This window comes from Bombus terrestris, unplaced genomic scaffold (genome assembly GCF_910591885.1).
Source record: "Bombus terrestris unplaced genomic scaffold, iyBomTerr1.2, whole genome shotgun sequence".
Classification (NCBI taxonomy): domain Eukaryota; kingdom Metazoa; phylum Arthropoda; class Insecta; order Hymenoptera; family Apidae; genus Bombus; species Bombus terrestris.
Window position 1 is genome coordinate 366835 of NW_025963552.1, and position 13502 is coordinate 380336.

A 13502-nucleotide genomic window follows, 5' to 3' on the forward strand; every position below is an offset into this window, starting at 1 on the left:
GGCTCCTCGGGCTGGTGCGAATATTTCAATGTCCCTATGTGCCAAACCGTTGGATTGTGACACACCTTTAGGCGTCTCTCGCTCGCTGCGCTCGCTCGAAAACTATAGCCTAACCTAAAACCAATCCCTCTTGCGTTAGTCATTCGATATGAAGGCGACTTATTTCGAATTTGCGAACGTGTCGGATCGTATGTGAGGTTGGACTAAATTTTTACGAGCGAGCGTAGCGAGCGAGCAACGATCACAATTTGCAAGGTATACATATACCTTATATTGCCTTGCATACATTTCGTGTTATTACCTAATTTTGTCAGCCATTTCGGACATCACATTGCACTGTACTATGTGGAAATAGCACTGTTTATGTGAAACTATTCATAAACTGTAAACATTTGTCAGTAGGCAATATGATAAAGACTTCCGGCTCCTCGGGCTGGTGCGAATGTTTCAATGTCAGTATGTGCCAAACCGTTCGATGGTGACACATCTTTACGCGTCTCTCGCTCGCTGCGCTCGCTCGAAAACTGTAGCCTAACCTAAAACCAATCCATCTTGCGTTCATTATTCGATATGGTGGCGACATATTTCGAATTTGCGAACGTGTCCGATCGGTTGTGAGGTTGGAGTAGATAATTACGAGCGAGCGGAGCGAGCGAGCAACGATCACAATTTGCAAGGTATACATATACCTTATATTGCCTTGCATACATTTCGTGTTATTACCTAATTTTGTCAGCCATTTCGGACATCACATTGCACTGTACTATGTGGAAATAGTACTATTTATGTGAAACTATTCATAAACTGTAAACATTTGTCAGTAGGCAATAGGATAAAGACTTCCGGCTTCTCGGGCTGGTGCGAATGTTTCAATGTCCGTATGTGCCAAACCGTTGGATTGTGACACACCTGTACGCGTGTCTCGCTCGCTGCGCTCGCTCGAATACGATAGCCTAACCTAAAACCAATCCCTCTTGCGTTAGTCATTCGATATGAAGGCGACTTATTTCGAATTTGCGAACGTGTCGGATCGGATGTGAGGTTGGACTCAATTTTTACGAGCGAGCGAGCAACGATCACAATTTGCAAGGTATACATATACCTTGCAATATGCATATATATCGTGTTAGTACCTAATTTTGTCAGCCACTTCGGACATCACATTGCACTGTAGTATGTGGAAATAGTACTATTTATGTGGTACTATTCATAAACTGTAAACATTTGTCAGTAGGCAATAGGATAAAGACTTCCGGCTCCTCGGGCTGGTGCGAATGTTTCAATGTCCGTATGTGCCAAACCGATGGATTGTGACGCACCTTTACGCGTCTCTCGCTCGCTGCGCTCGCTCGAAAACTATAGCCTAACCTAAAAGCAATCCCTCTTGCGTTAGTCATTCGATATGAAGGCAACTTATTTCGAATTTGCGAACGTGTCGGATCGTATGTGAGGTTGGACTACATTTTTACGAGCGAGCGGAGCGAGTGAGCAACGATCAGAATTTCCAAGCTATACATATACCTAATGTTGCCTTGCATATATTTCGTGTTATTACCCAATTTTGTCAGCCACTTCGGACATCACATTGCACTGTAGTATGTGGAAATAGTACTATTTATGTGATACTATTCATAAACTGTGAACATTTGTCAGCAGGCAATAGGATAAAGACTTCCGGCTCCTCGGGCTGGTGCGAATGTTTCAATGTCAGTATGTGCCAAACCGTTCGATGGTGACACACCTTTACGCGTCTCTCGCTCGCTGCGCTCGCTCGAAAACTATAGCCTAACCTAAAACCAATCCATCTTGCGTTCATTATTCGATATGGTGGCGACATATTTCGAATTTGCGAACGTGTCGGATCGGTTGTGAGGTTGGAGTAGATAATTACGAGCGAGCGGAGCGAGCGAGCAACGATCACAATTTGCAAGGTATACATATACCTTATATTGCCTTGCATACATTTCGTGTTATTACCTAACTTTGTCAGCCATTTCGGACATCACATTGCACTGTACTATGTGGAAATAGTACTATTTATGTGAAAATATTCATAAACTGTAAACATTTGTCAGTAGGCAATAGGATAAAGACTTCCGGCTCCTCGGGCTGGTGCGAATATTTCAATGTCCGTATGTGCCAAAACGTTGGATTGTGACACACCTTTACGCGTCTCTCGCTCGCTGCGCTCGCTCGAAAACTATAGCCTAACCTAAAACCAATCCCTCTTGCGTTAGTCATTCGATATGAAGGCAACTTATTTCGAATTTGCGAACGTGTCGGATCGTATGTGAGGTTGGACTAAATTTTTACGAGCGAGCGGAGCGAGCGAGCAACGATCACAATTTGCAAGGTATACATATACCTTATATTGCCTTGCATACATTTCGTGTTATTACCTAATTTTGTCAGCCATTTCGGACATCACATTGCACTGTACTATGTGGAAATAGTACTATTTATGTGAAAATATTCATAAACTGTAAACATTTGTCAGTAGGCAATAGGATAAAGACTTCCGGCTCCTCGGGCTGGTGCGAATATTTCAATGTCCGTATGTGCCAAAACGTTGGATTGTGACACACCTTTACGCGTCTCTCGCTCGCTGCGCTCGCTCGAAAACTATAGCCTAACCTAAAACCAATCCCTCTTGCGTTAGTCATTCGATATGAAGGCGACTTATTTCGAATTTGCGAACGTGTCGGATCGGATGTGAGGTTGGACTAAATTTTTACGAGCGAGCGTAGCGAGCGAGCAACGATCACAAGCTGCAAGGTATACATATACCTTGCAATATGCATATATATCGTGTTAGTACCTAATTTTGTCAGCCACTTCGGACATCACATTGCACTGTAGTATGTGGAAATAGTACTATTTAGGTGAAACTATTCACAAACTGTAAACATTTGTCAGTAGGCAATATGATAAAGACTTCCGGCTCCTCGGGCTGGTGCGAATGTTTCAATGTCCGTATGTGCCAAACCGTTGGATTGTGACGCACCTTTACGCGTCTCTCGCTCGCTGCGCTCGCTCGAAAACTATAGCCTAACCTAAAACCAATCCCTCTTGCGTTAGTCATTCGATATGAAGGCAACTTATTTCGAATTTGCGAACGTGTCGGATCGTATGTGAGGTTGGACTACATTTTTACGAGCGAGCGGAGCGAGTGAGCAACGATCAGAATTTCCAAGCTATACATATACCTAATGTTGCCTTGCATATGTTTCGTGTTATTACCCAATTTTGTCAGCCACTTCGGGCATCACATTGCACTGTAGTATGTGGAAATAGTACTATTTATGTGATACTATTCATAAACTGTGAACATTTGTCAGCAGGCAATAGGATAAAGACTTCCGGCTCCTCGGGCTGGTGCGAATGTTTCAATGTCCGTATGTGCCAAACCGTTCGATGGTGACACACCTTTACGCGTCTCTCGCTCGCTGCGCTCGCTCGAAAACTATAGCCTAACCTAAAACCAATCCATCTTGCGTTCATTATTCGATATGGTGGCGACATATTTCGAATTTGCGAACGTGTCGGATCGTATGTGAGGTTGGACTAAATTTTTACGAGCGAGCGTAGCGAGCGAGCAACGATCACAAGCTGCAAGGTATACATATACCTTGCAATATGCATATATATCGTGTTAGTACCTAATTTTGTCAGCCACTTCGGACATCACATTGCACTGTACTATGTGGAAATAGTACTATTTATGTGAAACTATTCATAAACTGTAAACATTTGTCAGTAGGCAATAGGATAAAGACTTCCGGCTTCTCGGGCTGGTGCGAATGTTTCAATGTCCGTATGTGCCAAACCGTTGGATTGTGACACACCTGTACGCGTGTCTCGCTCGCTGCGCTCGCTCGAATACGATAGCCTAACCTAAAACCAATCCCTCTTGCGTTAGTCATTCGATATGAAGGCGACTTATTTCGAATTTGCGAACGTGTCGGATCGGATGTGAGGTTGGACTCAATTTTTACGAGCGAGCGGAGCGAGCGAGCAACGATCACAATTTGCAAGGTATACATATACCTTGCAATATGCATATATATCGTGTTAGTACCTAATTTTGTCAGCCATTTCGGACATCACATTGCACTGTACTATGTGGAAATAGTACTATTTATGTGAAACTATTCATAAACTGTAAACATTTGTCAGTAGGCAATAGGATAAATACTTCCGGCTCCTCGGGCTGGTGCGAATGTTTCAATGTCCGTATGTGCCAAACCGTTGGATTGTGACATACCTTTAGGCGTCTCTCGCTCGCTGCGCTCGCTCGAAAACTATAGCCTAACCTAAAACCAATCCCTCTTGCGTTAGTCATTCGATATGAAGGCGACTTATTTCGAATTTGCGAACGTGTCGGATCGTATGTGAGGTTGGACTAAATTTTTACGAGCGAGCGTAGCGAGCGAGCAACGATCACAATTTGCAAGGTATACATATACCTTATATTGCCTTGCATACATTTCGTGTTATTACCTAATTTTGTCAGCCATTTCGGACATCACATTGCACTGTACTATGTGGAAATAGCACTGTTTATGTGAAACTATTCATAAACTGTAAACATTTGTCAGTAGGCAATATGATAAAGACTTCCGGCTCCTCGGGCTGGTGCGAATGTTTCAATGTCAGTATGTGCCAAACCGTTCGATGGTGACACATCTTTACGCGTCTCTCGCTCGCTGCGCTCGCTCGAAAACTGTAGCCTAACCTAAAACCAATCCATCTTGCGTTCATTATTCGATATGGTGGCGACATATTTCGAATTTGCGAACGTGTCCGATCGGTTGTGAGGTTGGAGTAGATAATTACGAGCGAGCGGAGCGAGCGAGCAACGATCACAATTTGCAAGGTATACATATACCTTATATTGCCTTGCATACATTTCGTGTTATTACCTAATTTTGTCAGCCATTTCGGACATCACATTGCACTGTACTATGTGGAAATAGTACTATTTATGTGAAACTATTCATAAACTGTAAACATTTGTCAGTAGGCAATAGGATAAAGACTTCCGGCTTCTCGGGCTGGTGCGAATGTTTCAATGTCCGTATGTGCCAAACCGTTGGATTGTGACACACCTGTACGCGTGTCTCGCTCGCTGCGCTCGCTCGAATACGATAGCCTAACCTAAAACCAATCCCTCTTGCGTTAGTCATTCGATATGAAGGCGACTTATTTCGAATTTGCGAACGTGTCGGATCGGATGTGAGGTTGGACTCAATTTTTACGAGCGAGCGAGCAACGATCACAATTTGCAAGGTATACATATACCTTGCAATATGCATATATATCGTGTTAGTACCTAATTTTGTCAGCCATTTCGGACATCACATTGCACTGTACTATGTGGAAATAGTACTATTTATGTGAAACTATTCATAAACTGTAAACATTTGTCAGTAGGCAATAGGATAAATACTTCCGGCTCCTCGGGCTGGTGCGAATGTTTCAATGTCCGTATGTGCCAAACCGTTGGATTGTGACATACCTTTAGGCGTCTCTCGCTCGCTGCGCTCGCTCGAAAACTATAGCCTAACCTAAAACCAATCCCTCTTGCGTTAGTCATTCGATATGAAGGCGACTTATTTCGAATTTGCGAACGTGTCGGATCGTATGTGAGGTTGGACTAAATTTTTACGAGCGAGCGTAGCGAGCGAGCAACGATCACAATTTGCAAGGTATACATATACCTTATATTGCCTTGCATACATTTCGTGTTATTACCTAATTTTGTCAGCCATTTCGGACATCACATTGCACTGTACTATGTGGAAATAGCACTGTTTATGTGAAACTATTCATAAACTGTAAACATTTGTCAGTAGGCAATATGATAAAGACTTCCGGCTCCTCGGGCTGGTGCGAATGTTTCAATGTCAGTATGTGCCAAACCGTTCGATGGTGACACATCTTTACGCGTCTCTCGCTCGCTGCGCTCGCTCGAAAACTGTAGCCTAACCTAAAACCAATCCATCTTGCGTTCATTATTCGATATGGTGGCGACATATTTCGAATTTGCGAACGTGTCCGATCGGTTGTGAGGTTGGAGTAGATAATTACGAGCGAGCGGAGCGAGCGAGCAACGATCACAATTTGCAAGGTATACATATACCTTATATTGCCTTGCATATATTTCGTGTTATTACCTAATTTTGTCAGCCATTTCGGACATCACATTGCACTGTACTATGTGGAAATAGTACTATTTATGTGAAACTATTCATAAACTGTAAACATTTGTCAGTAGGCAATAGGATAAAGACTTTCGGCTTCTCGGGCTGGTGCGAATGTTTCAATGTCCGTATGTGCCAAACCGTTGGATTGTGACACACCTGTACGCGTGTCTCGCTCGCTGCGCTCGCTCGAATACGATAGCCTAACCTAAAACCAATCCCTCTTGCGTTAGTCATTCGATATGAAGGCGACTTATTTCGAATTTGCGAACGTGTCGGATCGGATGTGAGGTTGGACTCAATTTTTACGAGCGAGCGAGCAACGATCACAATTTGCAAGGTATACATATACCTTGCAATATGCATATATATCGTGTTAGTACCTAATTTTGTCAGCCATTTCGGACATCACATTGCACTGTACTATGTGGAAATAGTACTATTTATGTGAAACTATTCATAAACTGTAAACATTTGTCAGTAGGCAATAGGATAAATACTTCCGGCTCCTCGGGCTGGTGCGAATGTTTCAATGTCCGTATGTGCCAAACCGTTGGATTGTGACACACCTTTAGGCGTCTCTCGCTCGCTGCGCTCGCTCGAAAACTATAGCCTAACCTAAAACCAATCCCTCTTGCGTTAGTCATTCGATATGAAGGCGACTTATTTCGAATTTGCGAACGTGTCGGATCGGATGTGAGGTTGGACTAAATTCTTACGAGCGAGCGGAGCGAGCGAGCAACGATCACAAGTTGCAAGGTATACATATACCTTGCAATATGCATATATATCGTGTTAGTACCTAATTTTGTCAGCCACTTCGGACATCACATTGCACTGTAGTATGTGGAAATAGTACTATTTAGGTGAAACTATTCACAAACTGTAAACATTTGTCAGTAGGCAATATGATAAAGACTTCCGGCTCCTCGGGCTGGTGCGAATGTTTCAATGTCAGTATGTGCCAAACCGTTCGATGGTGACACACCTTTACGCGTCTCTCGCTCGCTGCGCTCGCTCGAAAACTATAGCCTAACCTAAAACCAATCCCTCTTGCGTTAGTCATTCGATATGAAGGCGACTTATTTCGAATTTGCGAACGTGTCGGATCGTCTGTGAGGTTGGACTAAATTTTTACGAGCGAGCGAGCAACGATCACAATTTGCAAGGTATACATATACCTTATATTGCCTTGCATACATTTCGTGTTATTACCTAATTTTGTCAGCCATTTCGGACATCACATTGCACTGTACTATGTGGAAATAGTACTATTTATGTGAAACTATTCATAAACTGTAAACATTTGTCAGTAGGCAATAGGATAAACACTTCCGGCTCCTCGGGCTGGTGCGAATGTTCCAATGTCCGTATGTGCCAAACCGTTGGATTGTGACGCACCTTTACGCGTCTCTCGCTCGCTGCGCTCGCTCGAAAACTATAGCCTAACCTAAAACCAATCCCTCTTGCGTTAGTCATTCGATATGAAGGCAACTTATTTCGAATTTGCGAACGTGTCGGATCGTATGTGAGGTTGGACTACATTTTTACGAGCGAGCGGAGCGAGTGAGCAACGATCAGAATTTCCAAGCTATACATATACCTAATGTTGCCTTGCATATATTTCGTGTTATTACCCAATTTTGTCAGCCACTTCGGACATCACTTTGCACTGTAGTATGTGGAAATAGTACTATTTATGTGATACTATTCATAAACTGTGAACATTTGTCAGCAGGCAATAGGATAAAGACTTCCGGCTCCTCGGGCTGGTGCGAATGTTTCAATGTCCGTATGTGCCAAACCGTTCGATGGTGACACACCTTTACGCGTCTCTCGCTCGCTGCGCTCGCTCGAAAACTATAGCCTAACCTAAAACCAATCCATCATGCGTTCATTATTCGATATGGTGGCGACATATTTCGAATTTGCGAACGTGTCGGATCGTATGTGAGGTTGGACTAAATTTTTACGAGCGAGCGGAGCGAGCGAGCAACGATCACAATTTGCAAGGTATACATATACCTTATATTGCCTTGCATACATTTCGTGTTATTACCTAATTTTGTCAGCCATTTCGGACATCACATTGCACTGTACTATGTGGAAATAGTACTGTTTATGTGAAACTATTCATAAACTGTAAACATTTGTCAGTAGGCAATATGATAAAGACTTCCGGCTCCTCGGGCTGGTGCGAATGTTTCAATGTCAGTATGTGCCAAACCGTTCGATTGTGACACACCTTTACGCGTCTCTCGCTCGCTGCGATCGCTCGAAAACTGTAGCCTAACCTAAAACCAATCCATCTTGCGTTCATTATTCGATATGGTGGCGACATATTTCGAATTTGCGAACGTGTCGGATCGGTTGTGAGGTTGGAGTAGATAATTACGAGCGAGCGGAGCGAGCGAGCAACGATCACAATTTGCAAGGTATACATATACCTTGCAATATGCATATATATCGTGTTAGTACCTAATTTTGTCAGCCACTTCGGACATCACATTGCACTGTAGTATGTGGAAATAGTACTATTTATGTGGTACTATTCATAAACTGTAAACATTTGTCAGTAGGCAATAGGATAAAGACTTCCGGCTCCTCGGGCTAGTGCGAATGTTTCAATGTCCGTATGTGCCAAACCGTTGGATTGTGACACACCTTTACGCGTCTGTCGCTCGCTGCGCTCGTCGAAAATTATAGCCTAACCTAAAACCAATCCCTCTTGCGTTAGTCATTCGATATGAAGGCGACTTATTTCGAATTTGCGAACGTGTCGGATCGTATGTGAGGTTGGACTAAATTTTTACGAGCGAGCGGAGCGAGCGAGCAACGATCACAATTTGCAAGGTATACATATACCTTATATTGCCTTGCATACATTTCGTGTTATTACCTAATTTTGTCAGCCATTTCGAACATCACATTGCACTGTACTATGTGGAAATAGTACTATTTATGTGAAACTATTCATAAACTGTAAACATTTGTCTGTAGGCAATATGATAAAGACTACCGGCTCCTCGGGCTGGTGCGAATGTTTCAATGTCAGTATGTGCCAAACCGTTCGATTGTGACACACCTTTACGCGTCTCTCGCTCGCTGCGCTCGCTCGAAAACTGTAGCCTAACCTAAAACCAATCCATCTTGCGTTCATTATTCGATATGGTGGCGACATATTTCCAATTTGCGAACGTGCCGGATCGGTTGTGAGGTTGGAGTAGATAATTACGAGCGAGCGGAGCGAATGAGCAACGATCACAATTTGCAAGGTATACATATACCTTATATTGCCTTGCATACATTTCGTGTTATTACTTAATTTTGTCAGCCATTTCGGACATCACATTGCACTGTACTATGTGGAAATAGTACTATTTAGGTGAAACTATTCACAAACTGTAAACATTTGTCAGTAGGCAATATGATAAAGACTTCCGGCTCCTCGGGCTGGTGCGAATGTTTCAATGTCAGTATGTGCCAAACCGTTGGATTGTGACACACCTTTACGCGTCTCTCGCTCGCTGAGCTCGCTCGAAAACTATAGCCTAACCTAAAACCAATCCCTCTTGCGTTAGTCATTCGATATGAAGGCGACTTATTTCGAATTTGCGAACGTGTCGGATCGGATGTGAGGTTGGACTAAATTTTTACAAGCGAGCGGAGCGAGCGAGCAACGATCACAATTTGCAAGGTATACATTTACCTTGCAATATGCATATATATCGTGTTAGTACCTAATTTTGTCAGCCATTTCGGACATCACATTGCACTGTACTATGTGGAAATAGTACTATTTATGTGAAACTATTCATAAACTGTAAACATTTGTCAGTAGGCAATAGGATAAAGACTTCCGGCTCCTCGGGCTGGTGCGAATGTTTCAATGTCCGTATGTGCCAAACCGTTGGATTGTGACGCACCTTTACGCGTCTCTCGCTCGCTGCGCTCGCTCGAAAACTATAGCCTAACCTAAAACCAATCCCTCTTGCGTTAGTCATTCGATATGAAGGCAACTTATTTCGAATTTGCGAACGTGTCGGATCGTATGTGAGGTTGGACTACATTTTTACGAGCGAGCGGAGCGAGTGAGCAACGATCAGAATTTCCAAGCTATACATATACCTAATGTTGCCTTGCATATATTTCGTGTTATTACCCAATTTTGTCAGCCACTTCGGACATCACATTGCACTGTAGTATGTGGAAATAGTACTATTTATGTGATACTATTCATAAACTGTGAACATTTGTCAGCAGGCAATAGGATAAAGACTTCCGGCTCCTCGGGCTGGTGCGAATGTTTCAATGTCCGTATGTGCCAAACCGTTCGATGGTGACACACCTTTACGCGTCTCTCGCTCGCTGCGCTCGCTCGAAAACTATAGCCTAACCTAAAACCAATCCCTCTTGCGTTAGTCATTCGATATGAAGGCGACTTATTTCGAATTTGCGAACGTGTCGGATCGTCTGTGAGGTTGGACTAAATTTTTACGAGCGAGCGAGCAACGATCACAATTTGCAAGGTATACATATACCTTATATTGCCTTGCATACATTTCGTGTTATTACCTAATTTTGTCAGCCATTTCGGACATCACATTGCACTGTACTATGTGGAAATAGTACTATTTATGTGAAACTATTCATAGACTGTAAACATTAGTCAGTAGGCCATAGGATAAAGACTTCCGGCTCCTCGGGCTGGTGCGAATGTTTCAATGTCCGTATGTGACAAACCGTTGGATTGTGACACACCTTTACGCGTGTCTCGCTCGCTGCGCTCGCTCTAAAACGATAGCCTAACCTAAAACCAATCCCTCTTGCGTTAGTCATTCGATATGAAGGCGACTTATTTCGAATTTGCGAACGTGTCGGATCGTATGCGAGGTTGGACTAAATTTTTACGAGCGAGCGGAGCGAGCGACTAACGATCACAATTTGCAAGGTATACATATACCTTGCAATATGCATATATATCGTGTTAGTACCTAATTTTGTCAGCCATTTCGGACATCACATTGCACTGTACTATGTGGAAATAGTACTATTTATGTGAAACTATTCATAAACTGTAAACATTTGTCAGTAGGCAATAGGATAAAGACTTCAGGCTTCTCGGGCTGGTGCGAATGTTTCAATGTCCGTATGTGCCAAACCGTTGGATTGTGACACACCTGTACGCGTGTCTCGCTCGCTGCGCTCGCTCGAAAACTATAGCCTAACCTAAAACCAATCCCTCTTGCGTTAGTCATTCGATATGAAGGCGACTTATTTCGAATTTGCGAACGTGTCGGATCGGATGTGAGGTTGGACTAAATTCTTACGAGCGAGCGGAGCGAGCGAGCAACGATCACAAGTTGCAAGGTATACATATACCTTGCAATATGCATATATATCGTGTTAGTACCTAATTTTGTCAGCCACTTCGGACATCACATTGCACTGTAGTATGTGGAAATAGTACTATTTAGGTGAAACTATTCACAAACTGTAAACATTTGTCAGTAGGCAATATGATAAAGACTTCCGGCTCCTCGGGCTGGTGCGAATGTTTCAATGTCAGTATGTGCCAAACCGTTGGATTGTGACACACCTTTACGCGTCTCTCGCTCGCTGAGCTCGCTCGAAAACTATAGCCTAACCTAAAACCAATCCCTCTTGCGTTAGTCATTCGATATGAAGGCGACTTATTTCGAATTTGCGAACGTGTCGGATCGGATGTGAGGTTGGACTAAATTTTTACGAGCGAGCGGAGCGAGCGAGCAACGATCACAATTCGCAAGGTATACATATACCTTGCAATATGCATATATATCGTGTTAGTACCTAATTTTGTCAGCCATTTCGGACATCACATTGCACTGTACTATGTGGAAATAGTACTATTTATGTGAAACTATTCATAAACTGTAAACATTTGTCAGTACGCAATAGGATAAAGACTTCCGGCTCCTCGGGCTGGTGCGAATGTTTCAATGTCCGTATGTGCCAAACCGTTGGATTGTGACACACCTTTACGCGTGTCTCGCTCGCTGCGCTTGCTCGAAAACGATAGCCTAACCTAAAACCAATCCCTCTTGCGTTAGTCATTCGATATGAAGGCGACTTATTTCGAATTTGCGAACGTGTCGGATCGGATGTGAGGTTGGACTAAATTTTTACGAGCGAGCGGAGCGAGCGAGCAACGATCACAAGTTGCAAGCTATACATATACCTAATGTCGCCTTGCATACATTTCGTGTTATTACCTAATTTTGTCAGCCATTTCGGACATCACATTGCACTGTACTATGTGGAAATAGTACTATTTATGTGAAACTATTCATAAACTGTAAACATTTGTCAGTAGGCAATATGATAAAGACTACCGGCTCCTCGGGCTGGTGCGAATGTTTCAATGTCAGTATGTGCCAAACCGTTCGATTGTGACACACCTTTACGCGTCTCTCGCTCGCTGCGCTCGCTCGAAAACTGTAGCCTAACCTAAAACCAATCCATCTTGCGTTCATTATTCGATATGGTGGCGACATATTTCCAATTTGCGAACGTGCCGGATCGGTTGTGAGGTTGGAGTAGATAATTACGAGCGAGCGGAGCGAGCGAGCAACGATCACAATTTGCAAGGTATACATATACCTTATATTGCCTTGCATACATTTCGTGTTATTACCTAACTTTGTCAGCCATTTCGGACATCACATTGCACTGTACTATGTGGAAATAGTACTATTTATGTGAAAATATTCATAAACTGTAAACATTTGTCAGTAGGCAATAGGATAAAGACTTCCGGCTCCTCGGGCTGGTGCGAATATTTCAATGTCCGTATGTGCCAAAACGTTGGATTGTGACACACCTTTACGCGTCTCTCGCTCGCTGCGCTCGCTCGAAAACTATAGCCTAACCTAAAACCAATCCCTCTTGCGTTAGTCATTCGATATGAAGGCAACTTATTTCGAATTTGCGAACGTGTCGGATCGTATGTGAGGTTGGACTAAATTTTTACGAGCGAGCGGAGCGAGCGAGCAACGATCACAATTTGCAAGGTATACATATACCTTATATTGCCTTGCATACATTTCGTGTTATTACCTAATTTTGTCAGCCACTTCGGACATCACATTGCACTTTAGTATGTGGAAATAGTACTATTTATGTGAAAATATTCATAAACTGTAAACATTTGTCAGTAGGCAATATGATAAAGACTACCGGCTCCTCGGGCTGGTGCGAATGTTTCAATGTCAGTATGTGCCAAACCGTTCGATTGTGACACACCTTTACGCGTCTCTC